Below are 21,523 nucleotides of genomic sequence, written 5' to 3'. Positions count from 1 at the left end.
CATCTCTTGAATCTTTCAGATTTTTAAATAGGTAGAATATGTATTTGTATTTTTGTTGCGATAAATAACGTAGAGATTAGGCTCCAGTACTTTGTTGCTCTAGTAATAAAGTTGTGAGATAGGAGAAAAAAATTTTTTAATGATAAATTTTTAGTGAGCTTTGAATCTTCACAGCCTTGAAAAATAGCCCTGTTCATGAATTAAACGGGAGAAACTGCAAATAAACGGCCTTTAAAGGCCAACAATTATTTTATGAAATGAGGAATGCACGGTACTTTTCAACATAATTACTTTTTTTTTACTTTTTACAGCTTTTTACTTGACCAAATAAATTGTATGCATTTGGAACAGATTTGTTTTTAATAAGAAGATTTCTGTCCTGAGAAGTGTCAGAACTAAATGTATAATTTTTCACTGAAAACGTTTCACATTACATGTCAACACACTACGGTGCTCCATTTAGTGATTCTCGGGCAAAGCCAAGTCGCGGGGGGGGGGCGCTAGTTGGAACATGTAAAAGTTATTTTGCATAATATTTTGGTCACAATTGTCTAAGAACAAAAAATAATAATTACAAAAAATATTTTGTGTAGAAAAAAATGTGCACAAACCATTTTATGGTTAATAATTGTTATAATTGAGTGGACAGTTCTTGTGAACATTAACGTGTGCACAATGAAAATGTGCAGAATCCTTATGTGACCTGCACATACTGTGTCAACGGATGGTGTAACTTAGATTCTAATGTAGAAATGAGATAAAAAAAGCTTGCAGCGACGTACACAGTTTGAGGTCACCATCGTCAATAAATAAATGAAGAGTTACAGCGATTTCAAATATTTATAAGCAGACTGTTTATAAAGGTTCAGCAATGAGATTGAATAAATCGATGGTAAAAAAAGTCAAACACAAAAATCTACTGCATAAAAGAAAATGAAGTAAGTGTTCCTATAACCGAACAGTACCTATAACTGAACATTCATGAAATTTTAGCTTATTACATTTTAAATAACAATTGATCACTAAACTTGTAACAATATGTGTGTTAGTGAGAATTCTATCGAAGAGGAGAAACATTTATGGACTGATAAAATCATATTTGAGATAACTAATTGAACTTTGAATATCGTTGCCTAATACTCAAATGATTTTTATGAGTTTGCTTCAACCATTTGCTAAGAAAGATTTATTAGTACTTAAGGTTGTTTTTTATTATACTTTTATACAAAAAAAAGAGTACTAGCAATAGCCTGGTATGTTATAAAATCATTGATGAAAATTAATGTTTATATATATATGTATATATATATATATTTTTTTTTTTCTTTAATATTGCAGGTGTTTCTTTATAGGTACACAGTTGATGGAAAGTGCACCCGTAGTTGAACGGCTGTATTCAGCTACAAGGCCATTGTGTTTAGTTTTGTACTACAACGCACTCTTAACCTATAACTTCTAATCTTTTAGAAAAGACGTTTTTTCATTCATAAATGTTAATAACGCTTTATTCTTTATTTTCCTGCAATATTTAATGCACATTATCAACTAATGAGGATTATTTAGTTGTTTTCCTTACATAAATGAAATCCTCTTGCACGCAAAAAAGTTCAACTTTAGGTACATTAAACTTTAAACACAGGGGAACCTCAATTCTCATACATTTATGTACAAGTACAAGGAGAGGCATATGAGTAATAATTTATTTATCTTGAAACTAAAAAGCTGGTCAACAATTTCGGTAACAATCACTTTATTACGTTCTACATCATCATAGGATTTTGAAAAAATGCATAAAACATAATTATTTTTTCATTTATTGGGCTTCAAAGTTCTGAAGATGCTTGAGTGTTCGGTTATAGAAGCATTTACCTTAATGTTAAGCTTTTTTTTCTTCGAGACAGGGTCAATCTTTCCTCACTGACCATTGATTTAAAAAATAATAATAAAATCTTTGAGAATATCATGATTCTTGACGGGAATATCCATTTGGAGAAGTTTGTAAAACTTAAGGTATTTTTTTCTAGGCTATGGAGACTAAAATAAAAACATCGGTCGATGCACTTCTTCTTCCAAACTCTATTTACAACTATTCCTGGGTTGTGTCCGAGTTCAAAAGGCACGCGTTAGTACTCCTTCTATACCAGCAGTACAACTTGTTCAAGTTTTATACATTTTTTTTCTTCCCGGGAAAGTCAAAACTTTTAATCCGCAATTGTTCGCATCGTGTACGGCAATGAACTCGTCGGTATGGACGTACTTTTGAAAGATCTGTTACCTTGGTTTACTTTAATTAATTTTGCTAAGGAAAAAAATAACTCACTGCTTTTTCAATACGACATATTTTTTTGAAGTAGCAATCAAAGTTTTATAATTTGTATATGAGCGATGTTTTCTTTGAGACGAAAGTACGAGTGTAGGTAATGAAAAATTTTGCACCCCCAAATTACTTTTTCGTTTTGAGGTTTTCCATATCAGCACTTGAAATAACTTAACCGAAAAAGGTCTAATGCTTCATTCAACAGCCATACTAATTCAATCATGATTCACCTCTGCTTATCCAATCAAAAATGTACAGTAATTATCCGCTACAAAACTCCAATCCACTCCCACCCGCAAAAAATTTACCACATGTCTCAAATGTTTACATTCGAGCGACTTTTTCCACACTAAAATAGAACAGTGCCTCCATTACGAGAACTGTAAGGGTCAAACAATCCTATCCACCCCTAATATCTGCGTTGCCTCTACCGATAACAGCATCATACTCCGTATCTCTGTCTGCGAAGATCATCCACTGCCGTGCATCCGATCCCTAATTGCACCCACGCACTCATAGCCTACGGCTCCCCTTCGTCTGGCCTTGTCATCCTCAGCTCTCTCTTTCCCTCTCCTCCACACCAAACTTTCTCCTACACTTTGAGTGAAGCTCTCTGTGTTCGGTATTGCCGTCCTGTATATGTTAGTGCTTGAGCTTTCGACGTAGTATATACACACGTGCATGGAAGAATCTGCGAAAAAGTGATTGATTGTGGCTCCAAAATTTGATGAAATGTCTTGGTAATGTTTACATATTTTTAACTGTTCCGTGTGTCATATGTAACGAACTTGCATCGGTGTTTTGGTCAAATTAATTGTTTCGTGTACAACTTTTTTTAAACCCTCGGTTCATGAGATTCAATGCTGATAAACTAGAAGTTTCAGACAATAGTAAAAGAGTTGCGATTTCAACGTCAGATTTTCACCTATAATTTAAGTGTACTCTGTTCGATTGAGGGTTTGACGAGTGTCTGTCAAGAGCAGATTGTCAACTCATAACATTTATGTGATAGTACACCTGAACAAAATATCAAAACCAGCTCGTCAAACAGCTCACTTAGTCATATTATCTTCTATAGTTTGGAAATTTCCATTGACCGCTCGTAAGGACTCATGCACACGAATCCTTGGAAGAACACTTTTTCACGGACTCGCCCGGATAAAGAGCAACAGCACGAATAACAGAACGTTGCGCGCGCACGCTCTCGGGGATTCGGGGGATTACTATCGGCACATGCGCTCTGAGCGGCCCGGCGGCATGTCAAAGTAGACGCGGTGCACCTACACGTATATATATACAGACTGCTCCTGCTGATGCTGCTGTTGCTGGTATACGGATCGTACGTTATATACACGGCGTGGAAAAAGAGATTCGAGGGGAGACCCGTTGCATTTCAACGACGAGAGCGAATCTAGTTAGTACGGCGTGGTTCTCCGTCGAGACCGGACGGAGGCCTCTCTCTCTCTCTCTCTTTTCCTTTCTCTCGTTAAAATTTCTACGGCGTGCGCGGCTTATGCGGGGCTTTGACGTGCCGGCTTACGAGAGAGACTAAAACGGCGCGTGTCTGACTCGTTTTTCGGTTTATCCCCCGTATGTTTTGTGTCGTTCGTTTGTTTGTTTGTTTGTTTATTCTTTGTTGTGTGAACCTGTGAATCTATATGCTCGATCGGGAATTCATGGTGATGATTGTTAGCTGAGTTTATATTTCCACCTGCCTCAAGTGTTGATTCGTGTGTTTCTTCACAACCAAGTTCAAGTTGTCGCTCGACTCGGTTTTTTTTAACATTGCCACGGTGATTTTAGTCCAAAAAGAAAAAACCCAGCGCACGAACTTCAAAAGCAAAATCCCTCCACTTTTGTACATGTGCAGGGCACAACTTTTGGAATAAAGTAACATCAGCTGACACGCAAATCCAAGGGCACGGTAACGCATCCCGACCTCTTTAATGCAGGTACATATACGTGTGGTGTTCACGTGCGTTTAAAGTTTTCCAGCACATGAATTGTTTAGCGCGCCAATTCTGGCTTAGGTACAAAATTCCACGGGGGAGTTTGAGGCTTTGTGAAAGCTTTTCCCGCGTTTATCCCGTGTGTCTGAGTTAACGTTTACAACCGACGTTTATATGCAGTGGAAACCAGTCAGCTGCGATATTACGTCTTCTGGACTCCGTTGATTAAGTCGCAGAGATGTTTGTCGTGGTAGAAGTGGGTGAAGCTTTCGAGCGGTCTCATCCTCTGTGGAATTTTGGAATTTGCATGAGCCTGTGACAAAATCTTTTGAGTGGACGGCCTTGAATGTCTATTGACCAGTGCTAGTATGTGAAAGGCGTTTTTTGTAACCCAACATTCATTGTCACTCTACGAGTAATGATAGAGAAGTAGAGGGGAGTTTATTATACTGCGGGGAATTTCCATATTGCAATTGTCTGTCATGGAATTGAAACTTTTGTAACGATTGTGAGTTTATTGTGTTCACAGAAATTGGAACATTAAGCATATAGTATTCCACATTGAAGTGAAAGTGTAAAAAGGAGAATAAAAATGACAGCACAGAAATTATTTGTTACTGAGTTTACTAAAAATCTGAGCTAGAGAAGAGAATACATAAAAATGACAACAAAAATTTTTCACTAAGACGTGAAAACTACTACCAACCATCACTCGGCACCTGTTGTGTGGTTTTAGATGCGAATAATACAATCTTTAATCATGAAACATGTAGTTGAGTTTTTTTGCATTTATAACACAACTGCTATGTTCTTTACCAAAGTAAAAAGTGGCTTTAAAAAAAAGATTTTTTTGAGATCTACTACTTTTGCATCGATAACATTATCGTGAAATGCCAACTAGGGTTAAATGAAAGTGTTGTCGCTGTTTTTTTTAAAGTAGTTAGCTTTAAACGTTTATTTAAGGAATGTTGTTTGTCAAATTATTGTTATTTTCTTTTCTTTATTAATATTGGACTCAAAAACTACTAAATTCCACTTTTATAAATGTATAAACTCATAAATATTGATTTAAAAAGAGGTAAAGCAAAGTTAAAAACCCTTATTTACCCTGAGTTAATATGAGTCTCAAGGCATTTTTACTTTTTTTTTTATTTTAATATTCCGTCGGGATTACATTCCAAATAAAAATATATGAAACATAAATTCTTATTCTAGTGGAATCTACAACTTTGTTTAACGTATTTAGGACTCAAATGTTAGCTGTAAAAGTTATAACCGACAGAATAGTTTTATTCCATATTTCTGCATGTTCCCTCGATTTTTAAAGCATGAAGATGAGTATGCAAATAAAAATCAAAATACTATGAAACTGAATTTTTTAAAGATCTACTACTTTTTTGTTGAAATGTGTAAGACTTCTACTCCTTCAGTTATATACAAAAAAATGACTTCAATTTTTTTTAATGACTGTTTTCAACTATAAGGATAAAAAAATTATTTTTTCTGGTACAACTGAAAGGGTGTTTTTTCATCAGTTACATTTTTCTTGACCATCTACTTTTTTAACTTAAAAAATTTTATTCTAAGTCTTGACTATTTCGAATGACGTGTAGTTGAAATTTTTGTGTTTTATAAAATACATCGTGGTGACGTGGAAAAGAATTTGAAGAGTAACCAAATGAATGGTGCAACAAGTGATTATCCAGTTTTACAAAACTAGATACTTTTCAATGGGAAAAACTAATATAGGAAAGCTGTGGAGTGAAAAAACTTGGCTGTCACAGATTTAACAGGTATACAAGTGTGTAAAGTCTGTGATAGAAATGTTTTACTCTCTACAGCCTTCTTATGCTAACCGTTGAAGAAAAAAACTATTTACTTTAATACAATAGATAAAATAGTTTACGAAGCATCGATTTGGTTTTTAAAATGTTTATTAAGACTATTATAATGCATTTTATAAGAAACAAAAATTTTGATTACACGCATTAAAGAGTGTAAGTTAATACACTTGAGATCTAGTCCCATGTTAGACTCTAAATTTATTTTGCATAAAAAAATAGACAATTTATGCATGTTTACTCTTTTTGCTCTAGTGAAAATATAAGGCACTCGTGTGAAACAATCATTCTTAAAAATGATATATAAACCAGTTGGCAAAGCTTGTTATGAGCGTTGCCATGTACTACGATTTTTTCACGATAATGGTGATAATATTTTAGTGGTCTTAGTTTCCTTCAGTTAATAAAGTGTACGGATTTCAAATGAGACTCTACTTATGAGCTAAGTTTTAGACAACGTTGTCGAACAAAATTTTTTCGGGATACTAATTTTTGACGCCCTACGTTTCTAAGGAATTTCAAATTATTTTATTGGGTGGAGAAGGTATACAATGAATCATCATAAAATTTATCCCCATGGAAAAATAGTCGTTTCATTGAAATAAAAATTTCCTAAAACTCTGAGTCGACACAAAATTGTTTTTACAACTCTAAGGACACATGTTTCAACTTATGGTGGGTAAAAAAAAAAAAATAACCTTCACACAACAACAAAACACATGTATACCTTCAGTCAAGTAACGAAAGCGGATATATATACATACCCACTAATTCAGCCAAGACGAAAATTGAGCTTCCCACAGAGTTTCCGAAATCATTTCCCCCGGCCAGTATCTCAGTTGCGGCAGCTTAAAGGAGGTATGGCGCCAAAGAGAAATACCTCAGGTCGTAAAGGAAGCTGAAACTGTGCCCCCGCCCCCACCACGTGTACCACGCTCGAAAACCCACAAAGTCTAGACCGCTTTCCATAAGTCTTTTCTTCGCTCGATCTATTCTCGTGAATCCACGTGTAGAACCACAGGAGACTATGTACTTTACACTTCGAAGCCAAAAAACATGCACTTGGAAGTAAATAAAATACATACTTACACGCGAAAAATCTTAATTCAATCAGTTCCTACAGCCTCGTATGGGCCTGACGTGTAGTCGCCCTAACGGTAACGTCGTATCGCCCATGCATATGTATATCAGTGCGTAAGGCATCCAGGTACTCTCTGGATTTTTGTATATAAATTACATGTGCATCATGCGGCTACGCCGCGCAGTGAAGGCTACTTTTTACGGAGTCGCGCGTAGCCTCCGAGTATAAGCAGGCGCACGTAAGCTCGCGCGTACGGGAGGTAAACGCGGACACGCATATTAGGCACGTACATTACAGTTAGCGCACGCTCGAGTGTACTCGTGTATAATGATGCCTCCTCGCGAGGGCCATGTACAACAACTTGGTTTATAAATTACGTGCATGTCTGGGACTAAGTACACCTACCGATGGAGATGTTTGTCGCGTAGTCTTCGGTCCGATTTGACTATTCTTGTCGTCGTACATTTTGTTTGTTTCCATTCCTCTGATGTGCGTGTATACATACGAGCGTGTAAAAGGCGCCCGTGAATTATTTACAGCCGAGTGTCTAGGCTCGCCGGAGTCTGACGGAACGTAACTTTATCCTCGGCTTCGAATTTTATACAAGGACATAGGGGAGGAACCGGGGATGTGCTTCTTTATGCTTCGCTCCGTGTTTGTGTGCTTTTGGTCCTCTGAATTGTTTATTTGCTTTTCCGGTGCCTATGTATGCGCCGGAACTTTATGTTTTCTGCTGGTGGATCGTTTTATTTCTGGGTGTTTGTGGGGGTGTGTCGCCGCTGGAAATTGAAGCATCGCGACCAGTGGACGGGGTCATGAGGTATGAGCGATCACGAGTATACGCAGGTATACGAGCGCAATGGCGTTTTTTTGAACGATGTACTTCGTCAAAGTGAAAGATCGGATGAATAACTTAACGTAAAGAATCGAAAAAGGACTGGAACAAGTGTTTTTTTTTTTTTATTGAAATTTTAAGAAAGGCCGAAAATAAGGCTTGGAAATAATCTAATTTTTCTCGTTATGAAAATAATTCATCAGCCCGACAATATTTTCAAGCTTAGCAATAGTTAAACAGAAATAAACATTGTTCATTATATAGAGTACATTATGCACATTATATGACATTTATGTGAAAAAGTATAAATGCTCAATCCAACAAAACCATGATTTAAGTTGATTGAGTAACTGGATTTTTATAATTTTTCAAGTATAAAAAAGTTTATCTTAAACTTCGGTTCCGATCCACTTTCTAGAGTTAAATCAAATTGTTTTCGTCATAAAACATTTACTTTTGTGGTTATTCATCAAAATATCCAATTACTAATTTAAAACCAACCAAAAAGTAGTAAAGAGTCAAATCATGAGAACTTTCTACTCGATATTTTTCTCATTAGGTAATTTTATTCGTGAACAGCTCTATCAACTTATAATTCTACGAACACTACGAATAGGTAGTGATTTTCTCAAAATTCATGATGATATTTTCGTTTCTGAAATATAAAAACTTCTCAATCAAACAGCATCAGATTATTTTAGCAACGAAAACAGCTCTACAACAAAAATACTAACGATCTCCCCGCACAAAAGTATCATCGTACTGTTATTAGCTAATGGCAGCCAACCCCACACAAATACACATTGTACACATGCGTACTCTTTCGTATCCCCCCAGTAGCCCTTAACTCCCTTCTCTGCTCACCACCCCAAAACCCAAGCCTTCTCAGCTCTTGCATCCCCCAACAAACACACTTGATCACATACATTCCTCCTTGCTCTGACGAAAATGCTTTGCTCGTGTGATTCATACGTAGTATGATTCATGGACAGTTGTGTTTGCTTCTTTCAATTTTTTCAATAGTTACACTGGTGATGTTATTTCAAAGGCTTTCTTGGTAATATTAAACTGTTTGTCACTTGAAAGAATCGCTCAATTGTTGAATCAACACATCAAAGTACCAAACTAGCTCAGCATTTCAAATTAGAATTCGCAATGAGCTAATGTAACCATGAAGTTTAGTACGACAAATAATTTTCTGGGAGAAATGATGATGAGTAAAAATTTTAACGAAGTGTTAAACTTGTTTAGCGTAGGGTGCTGCATTATATTTTTCATAATTAATGGATTACTTTTAGGAATTTTCTTCTTGATTTTTATAGTTAAGATACATTTTTATGCTTCATGAAAATTTAAAAGTCTAACTTAAACTTTTTTGGCTTCCAAATACTCAGATGAATTCTTTCCAAGCAAAGTTACTTAGTCAAACTATTCATTTCAGTTTCAGGTTATTTAATTCACTATCCTATTCGATGATTATGTAACCAATTTTTATATACCAATCGTGACCTTCTTAAAGTTTTTCTAAAATACGTTTATGTTAAACATCTGAAAAATTTGTACACCATAAATATCATAAACATATATTGACATACAACGTACTCTACTCTTATTTTCGATAGTGTAAAGCTTTTGTCAAACATGCGCCAAACGGTGGTTGGCTGGTTGTTTTTTAAGGTGGTTTTTTCATGAAATTATTATAAACAGAACGGCATGAAATCTTGAGGAATCATTTGTTAAGTTACAATACATTACCCCTCAACATTTCAGAGTAGGCTGACGAATATAAACGCAAGAAAATGATAAATAAAAATTAAATTCTAAGCATGTGCTCTTATGGCAACTAAGCATTTTTTTACTGAAAGTTGTAGCTTAGTTATTTATTTACTGAACGTAATTAAGTAAAAATCTGACACAATAATGCTTACGATACACTAAATATACTGCCATCTTGAAATTTATATGTTCATGGACTTGATCAAAAGATATTCAAACAAACACAGGCATACATTTTCGTTTCCTATGTTGAAAGCATAAGTAAGCATCTACTGCTAGTATTTTGAGGTTAAGCGCGAATTTTAGATAATCATTCCTACGAACTTTTATACCGTATATTATGATCTAAAATTTTAAATCAGTACTTAATTTGCCTGAATAAACAATATTAACAAAAAATGGTTTAAAATTTAAGCAGCATTAGTAAATATCAACTTGACAGTCGCACCTTTGACTTGGGAGTCATGAAAGAACCACCTTAATTTTCGCTTCGTAGCCCCTCACTTTTGGTAAAAATCTAAACGCTAACGTACAAAAACATACATCTTCATGCACTGCATATGTATAATGAAAAAATTAAAGTTGATGGTACTTTTGACAAACACTATTAGTTATCCATCTACATATTCAGTAGGCAGATTCCTAGTAAAAAAAGCAATATCGTTAGAAGACAAGGTCGACTTGATTACGAAATAGTTATATGTATCTCCGAATTGAAAACAGTGTACCATATAGCTTTCAAGGTGATTCTCTTTTAAAGCCATCTTTGAGAGAAAAAATTTTTACAATAACACGCTGGGAAAAATATGTCGCCACTGACAATAAGAGAACATAGACCAACGTTACTCTGTCGCCACGTATATAACTACACCATAAATCTTCCATTCAGCGGTGAGCTCAAAAAGATATGTTGCACTACAGTTGTAAGCAATCTTAAGCAGGGATTGTACAAATTCAAATATGGCAATTGCTACGATGAGATGCGTTTCTACCTCTAGTTTTTTTTTTTTTTATGGCTACCGATAATTGAATATCTTGTTGCATAATTTTATTGCACTTTATATATAAGCAGTATATTGTGCAGCTGTCTTTTTTTACTCAACCTCGAAAGATTTTGGCACAGAGATTCGACAAAAGTTGTTGGGCGTAAACAATTTGTGTATACTTATATACTTGGCTTTATGAACATTTAATACTAGTCTTAGATTACATGTGTTGTTTTGTGATTAAATAAAAGATATACTCTGATACAATAAGGAGTAAAGATCATCATCTCATCAGAATATTTCTCAGAGCAGTGACCTTAATGTAACAAAATTTAATATGTTTGGATGTTTAATGAAAATATTGTAGACATCATAATTTTGGTAAGAGAAACTTTATAACACAAGGTTAATTATTTACACATAAATGTATCTACATATAAGTATAACTGTAATTATCATTTTTAATGGTTCGTTGTTTATTTCAGGAACTATCCTTGTACTGATTCGTTTAGTTCATGCTTCTGTAACTAAATATTATGGTGACCTTAATTTCACATGTGTAGGCTTAAAAACTACTTCTAGTATGTCCCGTGAACTGTTCCAACTACGCTTGCTAGTTTAGTGCTCGAATCAATAATTCATATGACAATGTTTGACGTAATTTTCGTTATTTGTTTTCAATTGGTGACATCGTAGCAACTGCCGAAATATTACCAAGGGGTCATTTGAAAGAGATAGAGCCATCAAATAATCAATACCTCCTTGCGTGAAATAGAGACGTTGGAACCCCGATAGTTAATCATCGCATAAAGTTTCAACACCTTCGTAGACATTAACATCTTCTTTTGTTGTAATGAAGAAAAATACAGATATAACTTACATTTTTTAAAATGAATACGGGGGTTGGAAACACCAACATAGTAGATTTAGTATTGTTTTTGCTGAGCTTTGGACACGAAATGATCCAAATACAAGATGTTGTCTCATAGAAAACATTTTTCGCAGTGGAAAACTTTAGCTAAATCTCTGCTTAACGTCTATATGTATTCTGTTTATCAGCTATTTTCCCACACACTTACACGATAATCGTAATTGCGTGCAAACAGATTCGCCTAAAAAGCAGAAGAAATACAACAGCGGGATTTCAAAGCAGCGCGAAGAAAAATGTTGTTCCACAGCGCACTCAAGAGCTTTCGAAAAAGCAAACATACGAAAAAAAAAAAAAAAAAAAAAAAAAAAGAAAGGAAGGAAAACGTGGGGATTCCCGGCTCCTGTTGTAAGCCCGGAATAAACAGTTGTACACACACGCGCGTGGGCGTGGAGCGGAAAATTAAAAGGCAAATGCACTCGCGGTTACGCCTCCTCGGCCTCACGTCTTTTTTTTTCTCTCTTGTCAAAACACTACAAACACAGACTCCCTCCATAGGTACACCCTTTGCAAGTAAACGGGTAAGCATCTATATACGCACGTACACGTGAACCGGAGGGTTGTACTCAAGTGTCGCGAGTCTCTTCTTTACAAGTCGCTTTTCCGTTGACTGTCACTTCTACCGCATTTCTTACTATACCCTGTATGTACACACGCACAGTGACTGGCTGCTTTTTCAAGCTTATACGCCTCGCACCCGAAAACATACATACACCGAAATTTACATGGTGCGGCGTTTTTTTGACTCCCAGCAGGTGTTTGTTCAGGCGTACGGGTATAATATAAACGTACACGCGCACAGTAGCAGTCTGCTACGAAACCATCTTGACTTTTATGATGTTTGTGCTTAGCACTGAATATTTTATTTGTATATGTTTGGAGGAATTTTGAATTTGTGGTTAATTTTTTAAAAGTATGATGGTATAATATTTGAACTGATACATTTTGATAAGGGATTGTTTGCCACGTATGATGTGGAATGGAATAAAAGTTCAGACGGGGAAGTGAAACGTTTAGATGGGAGATGAAACCCGCGTTCGGTAAATATACTCTTATTCTTGCCTTGTCAGGAATAGTCTACCTACTATCCAACCTTTCTCTGATTTTCCTTGATCAAATACTCTTTTTTTTCTTACGCCATCCCTTTTCCATCTCTTCTTTGGTATCATTTATGCTTGTTATAGCCCTTTGTACTCCCAGTCCTGTTTCTCCCCAAATTTATACATTTTCTCTTTATTTTTTTGGACAAGTCAAACTTCTCCACTTCACTATCTCCTTTAGCAACTTTCAATCGTCAAAATCAGAGCAAAAAGTGTAACCACTTATAAATCGTATATTTTTTATGTAAAAACATACGTTCAACCTAGTATACGAAAGTGATCTGAGTTGGTCACATAGTGTGTGTGTGGAACTATGTATGTACGTTATCAAGTTTTTCAACTAACTTGAGAAATTATGATCCAAATGGGCTGAAATTTTGTTCGTAACTTCGAGTGGAATGTCTAAGCTGATGGTTTATATTTGGACAAGTTTCATTGGAAGAAAAAATTTTGACAGCATTTTAGTGCAGTGCTCTAAGCTCAAAGACAAAATAAAACCAGTTTTTCAGCAATAGCTTTCTTTACGTACATTTTACACTTTGGTGTTCAAAGACAAAGTTGTACATCTCTTTGAAATACAACTTTTTTGTGATGTATACTTTACTTTATATCATAATGCAGTCGCTCTGTAAGGAAAAATATATGAAAAAAAAACGAAAAAATCGTTTTTTGCCTGTCACAGAAATAAATTCTAATTCTACAAAAAATGTTGAATACAAAAGTTGTAGGGCTTATAAAAATAAAACTTTTTTGCATAGTAAGTTTTTCTCTGAAGTGCCGTCTTAACGATTTAATCGACAAAAATCGTTTCAATGTAGCCAAAAAATCATTTTACGCCATCTACTATTTGTACATCACATTTTCAGACAAAATGTTTCATACGAAAATTGTAGATCTTCTTAAAATACACTTTTTTGTATTGAACAATTTCACCTATAGTATTTTTACAAAAACTTTGCCTGTAGTGTTGTTACAAAAACGCTGAGAATTGAAAAACGTTTTAAAATGGCTGAAAATGGCCGAATGTTCGTTTAAATTCAAAATTAGCACATTGATACTAATACTCAGTTGAATATGATAACGGAATAATATTAAAATTGAAATCTGTTATTCCAGTAACATTTTATTCTCTGGAACCTATAAAAGGTTGGTCGTGCCTTACATGCAAGACATAGTGTTTTGCATAAATTTAGCCACTTGTTATGTTCTAAACGTACTTCCTGCTCTCGAAAAGGACGATAATCGTCCTCCATATTTCGCGTAAAGAAACAATGATCGATCAGAGTAGGACCAAAAAATGACAAAAAATATCTCGAGAAATCAGCTACGTTTCGCTGACTTTATTAAAAAAAAAAAAAAAAAAAAAAAAAAAAAAGTTACAACTATTAATAACAACATACACTTTGACATGAATGCACGTTTAAGCTAGTGTCCTCATGTATAACAATGTACATTCTATACATTATCGCAGTCAAAACAAAACTCGAGTGTTGATTGGAGTTGACTTATTTACTGTAGATTCAATGAACTACAATGTATTGTTTGAATGAAGTTAATGTGGTATTATTCGAGTATAGCTGATATATAATTTTTTTGACGTCTTCTCGTTTTTTTTATTGGAATTTCTGATATTTTTTCAATCGAAACTATGTCTTCGATTTAATATATGTTCTCCACGAACAAAAATTTTTTTGCACACCTTTCGATGCTCACATATATGATATTTAAGATGGCCTTTTTCAATGTCTCTCATTACATACAGTTCTGTATGATTTACATGAAAACTTTCACACAACTTTAGTATTCTAAAGTTTATCAATTTCATATTTTCCTAATACTACTATATAGTTTAACAATTCGTACAGGGATAAAACTGTCTGTATTTGATATTTCTTGCTTTTTAGAATCAACTCGTACCTACACTGCATCTTATTCTTATCTTCAATTGCTCAACTATGATAGAAGAGTTCTGTTACTCGAAATTCTCATCAAGTATGTGGCCTATTTATTTGCTTAATATCACCTTAGTAACATTTTAAATCTACAACTATGCACAAACTAACTCACATACACACATACAGGATATGTTTATGGACATGAAAATTGGATGAATCTAATTTATATGTAGTTTTTTCTTTCATGTTCTTTGAAATAAAATCAATGCAAATTTTCCAGTGTATTCAAGGTCTACACTCAATAACTATTGATAAGATCAGATAAGCTAATATTTTGTAGGATTCTTTATTTGGATTCTCACTTTAGAGATGGACAATATTCACGGGATCTTTCATTTTATTTTACGGCCTGAACAAGCACTGCTTCAGCTAGAATTTCTTACAAATAGCAGGAAATAATAAAAACAACGTAATTATCTTCAAAAATTTATTTGCCTCAAGAATCAGCATCACTAAAAATTCCATTTTACATGAATGGAAAACCAAAATGTAATCTAGTGACACGTGTTAATTTACTTTTTATCTCCATGGATGAAATTTGGGAAACAACGGACATCCTGATCCACATATTGTTACAACCAACTCCGTTTGGAGCCATTTTCTAGCTGATCCCTCACCAGCGCGTGGGCGCGGTGTATATACATAAATACACTCGACTGCCGGATACCGGATCCAGACTCGTGTATACTGTACCGCACACAAACGTGCCACTGTCTGTTAGCCTCAAGCGAAGAGAAGGAAAAAGGAATCCAGAAAGAGACTTTCGTCAGGTAATGGACGGGCGTGCAGGCAAAACCGACAAATTGTAAATTCTCATTAGAGCGCACCCTGGACTCATTAGGCAAGACTCCGGGCTTGAATTCAGCCGTACAACAGTATGTACAGATATATCCACCCTGGCTGGTAAGGGCACGTATAGTCGTGCCGGTCTCCTTGCATATCTTCTCCTCTCCGTACACTCCGTGTTTTTCTTTTGGCCCGTTTAACTGAGTGTCTTGATGCGACGACGCGTGGGTTTTTACTATACGTAAACTCTCCAGCCTCGGGTTGTGATTGACGACCACGACGGCAATCTTCAGGACTGTCCTGTGTGTTTATTGATAGCTTGGGCTATAGTGCATAAAACTCAGGGTAACTTATATCGAGATTTGATGTATTACCACGGGATGTGATGACCATTTTTACGTTTTACTGATGAAGGGGAAACTACAACGGTACCAAAAGTAATAAGTGTACAAACTAAAATAGGGCTGCAAAACGAATAAGCTATTTTGAACAGGTAAATGTTCCAAAGGTCTTCTTTTCTTTGGTGCAGTAGTTCTAATCAATCCTAGATTCATATATCAACTTCAAGTTGTGAATCGCTTTAAAATTTAATTGGGCCTATTGGTATATTGCTGAAATATCTAGGTACAAATGTTCAATAATAAATGCTAAAACTTATGTTTGACTAAAGTCCTATTGTGAAAAGTAATCGCATAAATTTTGCAAGATGACCATGCATATATGTATACTTGCAGCTGAGGTAATTTTTATTCTTTTTCATGAAACAGAAAACAATACTATTCAATGATGGCCTTTTTAATGAAAGCAGAAATAATATTTTAATAGTAATAAAACTTAATTAGATTAATAAGATAAATACATTATGTTAATTCAATAGTAAAGTTATGTGTATAACATTCAATTTGACTGCCTTTTTTTCCGTCACACGTATATACACTGAGAGAAAAATATAATAAAAATTACTTTCTTGAAATGATAATCTGGTGTCATTCTGCCGTCTAGGGACTTTTTACTTTGGCTAACCTAATTTATACTATATTCTGGACAGTAATTTGTATTGTAAAAACAGTAAAAATCATTATTCTTACAACAAAAATTACTCTTATAAACTCTAAAATTATTATTCCAATAGTAAAAAGTCTCTAGACGACCGAACACTACCAGATTATCATTCTAGCACAGTAATTTTTATTACATTTTTCTTTCAGTGTAACTGTTAAACTTTTGGCTGCCGTACTACGGTAACTTTAATATAAAATGTATGTTTTAATTCATGTTAAGAGCAGTAACGTGTAATATTTTTTCATGTGTTTTCTACTCAGACACAAGTACTGATATTTTTCAATTTTTTTAAAATGCAATTTTTTTCAAAAGTATAATCCATTATTGAGGTAAAAAATGTGTTAAATTACTATTTCTAAGCAATGTTTAGCTAATTTTTTTTTGTAAAAGAACCAATGCATCACCATTTGTCAGGAAGAACAATTTAAAAAGAAAAATAGACACAAAGTACGTGGTATAGTATATAAACTTCATACTTCATCGTAAAATTTGATATCTAAAGTATATTGCATCCATCATCTGCCAGAGGAATTTTGTTGTTTATCCATTTGACACATGAGATGATCTTTAACATGGACGTGACTCAGATTTTTCTCGAACCTGACAGGCACCAAACATTTCGGCCATTACGTAACACACCCTCCCCCCCTTGACGCGTACGATATCAAGGGGACATTAAAACATTTTTCATTCGATCCATCAGAAAAAAAGTCATGCAACGCCGTATCACTTTTCGCAGAAAACTTGAAAACAAGCCAACTCACAGTACACCGCGTAATAATACACACGCAGGCGGACAATTGGACGTACATACAAGCTCGCGACTACGTGTAATTTTATTCTCATCCGCGATAAGGAAAGAGGGGGCAGGTATCACATGGTAAAAGCTCGTCTTTTGAAGCCAAGAGCTATGCTAACGCGAAAACAATCAGGTTGAAGCTAATATTGCAGATTCTGGGAAAAGAGCGCGGCTAATTGATAGCTCTACGGACACGTTAATCGGCTGTACAGCTCGAATTACTCGAGTGGAAGTCATTATATTGGATATTGAAGCGTATTTTTTTTTTTTTTTTTTTTTTTTTTTACCTTGAATATATTTCAATGCTCGCGAGGAACTACTGTGATTTTCGTTTCCTTTCAGTTTGAATGAGTTGACGTTTCCAAACTAATTGGACATATTTCTACGGTTTTTCGGAGCCAAATGAAACTTTGATTTGTATTTTTTTATTTTTTTTTATTTTTTATTTTTTTAATAAAAACGGCAATGTCTTTTTTTTCAATTTTATAAGGCAATATTTCGTTTGCTGCTTTGATGTTCAACTTTCAGCACTGAAAAAATAAAAATTTCTGTTTCTGATAAAAAAGCTTACGTGAATACTTCATCAAAAAGTACATTTTGCTAGAGCCGACGAGTTTTAGCATACTTGACACAGGTAACTTTTGTCAGTTCATTTTAACATATAAATACAAAATGACCTTTCTCCACGATTTACGTAATATTTAAATATTTATTTGATTATTTGAGTACTTTTGAGATTTTTTACTTAATAAAATAAACATTATTTCAACATTTCTTAAATTAAATTTTTCAAGTAATTGCATTGTTTCAATATTATTTAAATACTTTTTAATTTTATTTTTCAGTAATTTTTTCTCACATAAAGCTTGAATATGGTAAAGCTTGCATAAAGCTTACATAAAGAAATTTAAGTAAAAAATACCATTACCTACTTACTATAAAACGGAAGTCCTTTAATAATTAAAAATTATTTTTGATTTCTCAGATTCTTAAAACTTTTTCTTCGTGAAAATTTGGAGTTACATACCTGTTTGATTAATTTCAAATTTTAATTTGAATTTATCCGTTGCAATATATAATACACACCGCTACTTTTTTAATGTTGTTGAATCTACTATATTATACCTGACTGATACAAATAAAACACAACATTGTGCATATGTTTATGCCATATACACCGCAACTACTCTCAACATTGCAATTTGATTCCATATTTGATATCCTGCATATTTAATTATTCGATCCCATAATATTATGTTTAATAATGAATATTCAATATTAGTTCAATAATAATTAGAATAAAACTCAATGGAGTAATTTGTAAATGGAAGCATTTTAAAAACATTTGAATTTAAATTTTAAACAAAGCATTTTTTGTTTGTACTGTTAACACACAGCAAATTGTGAATTCATTTTGTAGGGTTTTTTTACTTTCAAGTAATTTGAACTTGCACATCCCAAAAATCAATTTGACTTATGTAACTCTTCAACTAGTTTTAATTCTGACTGTTTGTAGATTCTCTTTATACCGCATGCTCATTAATTTATAATGCGCGCGTTTCTTTCAAAATTCATTTTAAATGGCTGCAGAGTTTTGTGTATCGATTGACGCTGGAAAAAATTTCCATTTGCTCGCAATCAATCACCGCACGATGTGGCAGCGAAATTATTTTCCAGGAGTCATAAAAAAAAGTCGGTCTTAATGGGTAACCAATCAACTCTGGGGCGGAATCAATTAAAATTTGCTGAAACAAAGATACCTGTACGAGGTTCATTGAGTTTTTACGTTGAAGGACATCCTACAACAAGACCTATACTCACACTCACACAATCATAAACATTTTCTCTAATTAATGTATATTGTGTTGGTATCGAAAAATGTATTCTTTAAACTATCGCTTCTGAAAACAAAAGCTTATTTCTGGCCAACTCAGATGTTTTACAAGGAAAAAAAAAAAAAAACATCTTTTGTAATCAAGATAAGACAAATTGTCCTTTTTTCTCCTGGTATTTTTTGTTTTACTCTACTTACAGCCCCGTAACATTCATATTCTTTCCAGTGAGTAAGATCCAATTAAATTAAAAAAAAAATGCACGTAACGCTGCGTAACAAAAAAAAACCACGTTGTTCAACACAATGAAAGTATCGTGAATCAGTGAAACCGTCAGGCAAGCGGGCCCAGGTAACTCCGGTAACCACCGACCCCCCTCCCCCCAAAATTGTCGAGTCACGCAGTAAACGAGCACCACCAACCATCCACCGAACCCTTTTCCTCCTTCGCGTATATATGTATGCACGCGACAAACAATCCGCAAGCGCTCGATCGGAGACAATGACCCAATCAAACTCTCGGTCCGGCCGCTCCCATCGTAGTGCTCACTCGTACCTACTTTGCGCTCATCAGAATTAAGGTCGGCTGCATTGTGGGGGGGGGGGAGGCTATTAATTGTCTGTGCTGATTCGTGAGCGAAAACCATACGGAACGAAATGCTACCACTCGTGCAACAACTGCAGCAGCAGTAATAGGCACTATACTTCTGTACCCACGTGTGGAAAGAACATCGAGCCTACTCCCATCCCTTTTTGGTTTTCGAGAAGCTTTTTTTGCGTGTATACAAGGACGGGCCACTCCAGAGTCGCAATAAGCACCCTCGACACGTTCGCCGGGACTCTTCCGATGGCTGCCGTACTTCGAGGAGGTCGTGCGCGGGAGAGCCTCGCTGTCTCTTGGTTCGCAGACGCTGAGGGGAGGGAGAGTTGGGGGTGCAGGGGAGAAGTGAGACGTCGGGCGTTGAGTTGATTATTTTCGGGACGGCGCGTATAGAGCGATTTTTTACAGCACCGACTTGGAGTCGAATAATATGGAGGTGGTCCGGGTGGCGTGTGTTTGCTTAATTGTCGGAGAACGAAGGGGCACTTTTTTGTTGTTAACTGCGGATTGATTATTTTATAAGGGAGGCACTGATTTTTCTAGAGCTATTTGGAATTTTTTTTTTTTTTTTTTTTTTTTCTTCGTGTGTGAAATCTTTTTGGTGGAATTTATCATTTTGGTAGAATAACCTGTACGTAGAGCTTTTAAACAGGATAAAATAACCCGCACAGTCTGGAAAGAAAATGAAAAAGCCTCTCTTTTGACGTAGTTTGTATTTTCCCTTTTTTTGTGTTCCGTGCGTTTTACGATGAAAATAAATTTGAAAGTGCTTTAAGCGAGAGTAAATGAAAACTTGTCAATATCTACTTCGTGACACTTACTTTTTTTCATGGTGTTAAAGTTCAACGTAGCGCTAGTGCGGCAAACCTTGCTCTTCCTGCGGAAGGTGTAGCAAATATGAAAAAAAAAAAAAAAAAAAAAAAAAAAAAATGAATGAAAACAGTTGCTTTTTTCAATATATAGGATTGTTGAAAAATAGGATGGATTTGAAAAAAAAAAAAAAATTTATCAGATGACTAGTGAAAACTAACTAATTAGATGAAATCCGATGAATCATTTTAGAATACTTGATCCACATAAGTATTTTTCTTGTTTTTAACATTTGTATGTTCGATAATAATATCACACTACTCGATGAAAACAAAATCATGCTTACAATTTTTCTTTCTTATTATTTACACTACCGTCAATTTATGCACATTTTTTCTATACAGTTTTTAAGGCAAACACCATAATGTTAATAAACACATAATAATTAAAAATTTTTATTTTTTTTTTTTTTTTAATGAAAAAGTAAGTTCTTGTATCAGGATCACTATAAGCTCGAGTATTATGGTATACACTGTTATACATTACGCATAATTTTGTTTATACAATTTTTAATAAAACGAAATTTCTCATCTAGTTGTCTCTTTTACAACAGATCACTCTAGATCATTATCTCAGTGAGAACTTATTTCACTTAAAATATTACTACAATTTAAACTGTTGGATTTTTTAAAAACCTGCCAAAGAAGCCTCTTGATCAGGATTTACCAATCGTAAAAAGAAAGAAAAGGCTTCCATCATCTGACAATCTTGTACAATTGAAAATTACTTTTTTTTTAATTTATAATATTTAAAAAATCATCACAAAAAAAAATGTGAGACGCAGCATGTGATTTTTTCCTTCTTTT

The 21,523-nt window shown here is 34.6% G+C and overlaps 1 protein-coding gene across 1 annotated transcript in view; it reads left to right on the top strand.

Moving 5' to 3' along the window:
- The first annotated feature begins 3,885 nt into the window (after window positions 1-3,885).
- Window positions 3,886-21,523, top strand: part of alpha-Man-IIb (alpha-Mannosidase class II b) — a 196,778-nt gene continuing 179,140 nt past the window's right edge. The window contains exon 1 of the mRNA XM_014359271.2: window positions 3,886-4,269. The gene's annotated coding sequence lies outside the window, so the exon portion shown is untranslated. The remainder of the gene's footprint in view (window positions 4,270-21,523) is intronic.

The sequence above is a fragment of the Copidosoma floridanum genome, unplaced genomic scaffold (genome assembly GCF_036245765.1).
Source record: "Copidosoma floridanum isolate Cflo_tuat_1 unplaced genomic scaffold, Cflo_Japanese_pri ptg000020l, whole genome shotgun sequence".
Classification (NCBI taxonomy): Eukaryota; Metazoa; Arthropoda; class Insecta; order Hymenoptera; family Encyrtidae; genus Copidosoma; species Copidosoma floridanum.
The sequence above is the reverse complement of the archived record's forward strand: the minus strand, read 5'-3'. Positions and strand labels throughout refer to the sequence as shown.